This window comes from Poecilia formosa, unplaced genomic scaffold (genome assembly GCF_000485575.1).
Source record: "Poecilia formosa unplaced genomic scaffold, Poecilia_formosa-5.1.2 Scaffold120, whole genome shotgun sequence".
Lineage (NCBI taxonomy): Eukaryota > Metazoa > Chordata > Actinopteri > Cyprinodontiformes > Poeciliidae > Poecilia > Poecilia formosa.
In genome coordinates this window covers 1,769,155-1,775,154 of record NW_006800059.1, presented here as the reverse complement: position 1 = coordinate 1,775,154, position 6,000 = coordinate 1,769,155, and positions in this window count along the sequence as shown.

Sequence of the window (6,000 nt, the reverse complement as noted above, 5' to 3'; positions counted from 1 at the left end):
TATCAGGACGCAATGGCCTCAGCGTTCTGCCCCATTTTACACTAAGCTTGCGCTAGCAGTGTGCTACTGATCGCTAACAGCTACTGACCTTATTAGGCAGGAGTTTGTTCACCCAATCAACTCCCTACGTCCAGTGGATGACGCAGGTTGTTACAATGGATAGCAACCACATAGGTACACCCATAGACATAATATAAGGTTTATAAGGTTTCTCTTATATTATGTCTATGGGTATACCCGCTACAGGGAAACAAACGCACCCAGTAGAACACTTTCATTCTATTGGCTGAGAGGTTGCCAGGCGACGGTGTATTTTGTTCGAGAAGCAAGAAGAGAGAAAGACATGAAGTCCTGCTTTCAAAATAAAAATGCAAGCAACAGTATTAAAAGTTTTGAGTACAAAAGACATGAAATCCCGCTTTCAGACTGAAAATGTGTGCAGAACTGAAAATATGTGCTCTTATGGCAGAAAAATTCCCCCATAGATATTCACTTTTATTTTACATGCATATTTAATGCCTTTTAATTTAGCATGGGGTGATGAGTCTGCAGAATCCTGAAATAGAACAGTCACCTGCTTCTGAACAAAAAGTCAACCTCAGTTTCATTTTTCGCACCGTCCAGAAAGGTTTCTAAGTTTTATCAGTGAACTTTTTCTCTGCTCAGCTGGAGCTTAAAATAATATTCCTGAATAAATCAAAAAGGACAGAAAACTGACTATAAAGCTCAACATGATGGTTTTTCTGTGGCATCTCGCTGCCTCTCAAATGGATGGGCTTTGCCAGAGTGGAACAGTTTATTGAACGTTTCATAATAAAGTTCAGACACAGACCCATAAACCCAGCCATCCAATCACTGACAATGCAGCAGCTCTGGGCTATACACAGTTACTCAGCTGAAGCCTCACCTATCTGGACCCTAAAGAAAGATGTGTTTGGGTTTGACTGGTGGCTCCTAAATTTTGTCTGACTGGTTTGCTTTAGCCAGGAGACATTTAGTTAAACTTTAATGGTTCAGCAGAATAACATGCTCAGAACTGAGTCTGGGTGAGTTATTAAAATCTGGAGTACGGTAAAGGGATTTTTTTTTTTTTTTTGGAAGTGATGAAATCAGCAGTAAATATCAGTGCAGCTGGAGGCTCAGACCATCAGACAAACAAACACCCTGGAGTCCATTTCGCTGAGCGTCTGGCTGCGCTCCAAACGCTAATTAAAGGCTAACAAATCGAGACGAACAGATTTAAAACATCTTGTGAATCTAATCCGATGGTTTTTAGCAAGCAGGAGGAGCAAAGTGAAGGAATCAAGTGTGTCGAGAGAACTTGGAAACAGCAGACTCAAAACGAAAACAAAAAACAAAAAAAATCTTAACGTCTCTCTGACATATCGGCTCCTTTTATTGACAACTAACTAAATCACATCTTCAGAAGCAGAGCTTTGAGCCACTCGTGAGTTTTACTGAGCATGAACCCAAAACAAGCAGTTGCCAAGCAAGAGCTAGCAGCCAAGTGTCTAATTACTAATGAACTCTTTGAATTTGGGCCTCATCAAATTAAAGCTGATTCTTGGCACTGTAACACAGAGTCCACTGTGTTAATCCCAATTGAAAGCGCTGCAGCACAGAGCCGGGGGAAGAAATGATGTGCAACTGTGTGTGTACTTTATTCTGGACTAAAACCGGCTCTTCAGCATAGTTGGTCCACTGTGCTCAGCAGCTAGAAGCTGGATTTTTAGAGCAATAATGATTGGATGATTTCAGATTATTCCAAAGTAAAAAATATTTTTGTTGGAAACATCTACAGTGCCAGCCTTGTAAAAAAGAGGAGTTATGTATATGTTTTTTATTGGTATAGCTTAATCTCACAGCAAGAGTTTTGGAGTACATTTATTCAATGTCTCATATTTATAAATAAATGTTTGTAACAAATTATTGTTACAACCTTATACAACCTCGTTTGGCAATAATACAGCACTTAGACTTCAGTGATTTATAAACTAACATTAGTATTTTAAAGTCTGTTCTCTGAGTAACAGTGAACCAGGAAGGACTTTAAAACTGAGGTGATTTGATCTATTTTCCTAGTTTTAGTGAGAACATGAGCAGCAGCGTTCTGGATCAGTTGCAGCTGCCTGGTTGACTTTTTAGTCAGACCGGTGAGGACACTGCTGCAGTAATCAACACGACTAAAGATAAACACATTGCTGAGTTTCTCCGGATCATTAGTCCTTTTAATCCTGAAAATGTTCTTCAGGCGACAGAAGGCCGGCTTTGTACCTGTCTTTATGTGTCTCTGAAGGTTCAGATCAGTTTCTTTAGGTCCAAAAATAATTACTTCAGTTTTGTTTCTATTGACCTGAAGAAAGTTATGGTACGTCAAACTTATTAACTGCTATTGGTATTTATTGTTGTATGTTTATTATTATTACTTTATTTATTTAATATTTATCATTTATTTACTTATTTTAATTATTTTTGTGTGCTATGCTGGGTCAAACAAAATCTTCCCCTCAGGGGATCAATAAAGTCTTATCTTATCTTATCTTATCTTAACTTATCTTATCTTATCTTATCTTATCTTATCTTATCTTATCTTATCTTATCTTATCTTATCTTATCTTATCTTATCTTATGTCCATGCATTGTGAACCACTATGAACCCATGGTGGTAACTTAAAGTCAGTGCTGGTTCTGATAAGTTTCTGTCCTTCATATCCATCGCAACGTTTGGAGATTTAGAGCACAACCTGTTATTAAGTCACTAAAAAACAATTCTCAGCTCACAGTTTTTTAAACCTGAATGATGGATTTTACTAAATGCTGTAATTATTTATTTCTGAGATTAAGCTTTATGTGTCGCTACAAAGAACAACAAAAATTGTGAAGCGATATGCTTAGTGTGAGCCACTTTGGGTTGATTAGCAGTTCAAACAATACTGCTAAGCAGCACATTGTTAGCAAACTCACTCGACATGTTCACACCTGGCATTAATGTGTCTCCCAGCTAACACAAGGCGACAGCTCTGAGGACAGAACGCACCCAACGCTCCACAGGGCTCCGTTTAGATCAAATGCTTCTCTTCAGAGATGGTCTGCTCACAAGAGACGAATAAAAAAGGAATTTGAAATAGTTTCTGGACTGGGAGTTGAATCAAAATGTAGAACACCCAGTTAAATAATAAAGACATCAGTTTGATTAAAATAAAAAGGGGGAAACTCTTTCCTTTTACGGCATGATCGGGTTCGCAAAAACAAACAAGACAGCCATTGTGCTGGTGTGTTACAGCAAAACACATTCGCTGAGCACAGGGTTAGATATCTGTGTTGACTCATTCAATTTTCATGTAGTAGTTGTTGGCCAGATGATAATTGCTGTAATTGGCTGGTTTCCTGTAATGAGCCATGCTGGTGCACATTGATGAAGGTTTGCAACGCTAGACGTGCAAAATTTCAATCACAGCTCTTTGCAAGCAAATATCATCTACAGACAGGCTAATAATAATTGAGTAGTGACAATAGACAGTGTGTTTATTTTCATGCTCCAATGTGCATGCGGTATTCTGCTGACTTTGAGGTAGAATAGAAAATTACGACATCTTGTTCACGCTTCAAGACAACATCTGGTATAAAACTAACATTTAGTGACACATACAGCTCTGGAAAAAAGGAAGAGACCATGAACTCGGTTCCTGAACTCTTCCTGAGTTAAAACACTAGTGTTGCTGTTTCTAAATAAAAATGAACTTGTTTTCTTTGCATTATTTGAGGTCTGAAAGCGCTGCATCTTTTTTGTTATTTTCACCATATCTCATTTTCTGCAAATAAATACTAATTTTTATAGGTATATGTTTGAGTAAAATGAACTTTGCTCTTTTATTCTATGAACTACTGACAACATGCCTCTGAAATTCCAAGAAAAATGTTGTATTTATTTGCACAAAATGAGATCTAAAGCAGGGCTTTCAGACCTCAAATAATGCAAAGAAATCAAGTTCATATTAATTTAGAAACAACAATAATAATGTTTTTACTCATATTACTCGTATTACTCAGGTTCATATACATTTATATTTATGAAGTTAGATAAATAGATAGGGAATGAGATAGATATCTCTCAAAATATAATGACGCAATATATTAAAAGTAGCAAAAACTGAAATTGTATAAAACAAAAAGTTGTTATTTACAAAGTTTGGACATTTTCCAACATCTCTGCATTTCACGTAGTGCAGTTTTCAGCTGCATTTCTGTATTCAATCACTGTTTGCACCGCCTGCCGGTCTTTTTAAAGCTAAACGGCGCTGGAGACCCCTCACCACACGCAGCATTATTCTGAGGCGCAGGGAGATTTACTTTCATTGAATTGAACTGTTGGAGAAATCTGCACACGCTGCCTTGCTCTAAAAGAAAGCAGCATAACTATAAATGTTCCTGCACTTCACCCTGGCCGTGATCTCCCACCATGCTTTTATTCAAATGTCACCACTTTAATGTACTCACCAAAGAGCATAGTTTCATCTGAACCTAAACACTGGCACCATTGGAAAGCCTTTTAGAAATTCCTGTGTCATCAAGTGAAAGCAGTCCTCTGCTGGTTTGTTACAAAAGCCACCATTAATGCACTGCACGCATTTTTATTTAGTAGAAATTAGATCCAGCAGCTTGCTTTAATGAATTCATATCTGGCAACATGCTACATCTTACGTTTTATTGAAGTTCTTACAAAACTTAAAAGTTGTGACTTCTAACAGCAAAAGAGATTCATCAGCAAAAATGTTAATTTGGTTTATAACATAGATTGATGTTTTGTGACAGTGAGACTGGGCGAATCTGGAGGCTGTTTTTGTTGTTTGACTAAAAATAAAAATAAAAACTTAATTGGACAGAGGCGCTGAGTCTCCACCAGTTATAAATCAGACAAATCTGCCAGGAAGGCACTTATGAGATAAAATCCCAGAAGAACAAGCTGATGAAAACAGCCAAGACTGACCCTTCAGCGTGTGAGCAACTTAAATATCATGCCACAAGACATTTCCCAGACCAGTGGCTTTGATTGCCAGAGGTGGGCAGAGAGCAGTCATGAATGCATTTCAAGCCACAAGCACTTGTATTCCTGGCAGCTTAAACTGTCATTGCAGGGATTTTCTACCTTGGCAACAGAAGCAAAAATAATCTTAACAGATTACGGGGTAATATTTAAGATAAGTACAGGGATATGGATGCAGGGGAAAAAAATCATGTTTATGCACCAAAACTTTGGAATAAACATTTAAATGTTCACTTTTGGATTTTTGCTAAAATTGCTAGATAGATGTGCATTGAAGACCAAGACAAAATATCCAAAGTGCTCTGAGCTTTAAACTGATTTTGTTTTTAGAAACTTGCTTGCTGCATCTGACACTTTGTTCTCCTGAAGTACTGAAGGCACTAAGTGAAGGAAACCATTTCGCTAATTGCGTCATTGTTGCTGCCTCTGTTGACATTTGGAAAAATATTACAGCACCAAAGGGCATGCAATCAAAAAGCTTCTACGGCTAAGACAAGCCTCTTGCCTCCCACTGTGAGATCTTTATTTCCTCTTGTGCTTCTTGGACATGATTTTTTTAAAAAAATGTTTTTCATGCTATCCATGCAAAACAAGAACAAAGAAACACCTTCCTTGTTAAAATCTTTAGCAGCTCAAGCAGGAGTGAATCTAACTGTGGATGAGAAGAGTTTCTCTGCAGCTTTGCACAAACACACTGAGATCAGAACGTGTGAATGGCAAAAACGCCCCGAGCATTTGCCGTTTCGCTTGAAATCAAAGAGGTCTTCCAGCTTGTTTTCCTGCTGTGGGCGCGTACAGTACGCGGTGCTGCTGCCAGCTCCTGCATCCAGAGCCTCCAGCTGCACCAACAAAACAGCTGGAGCCTCCTGATTATAATGGTTCACCCAATTCAAGAGAGACGAGCATGCTCTGCAGCCACCGGGTGACTGAGTAAGGTAGAGGAAGGCTGCAATAAG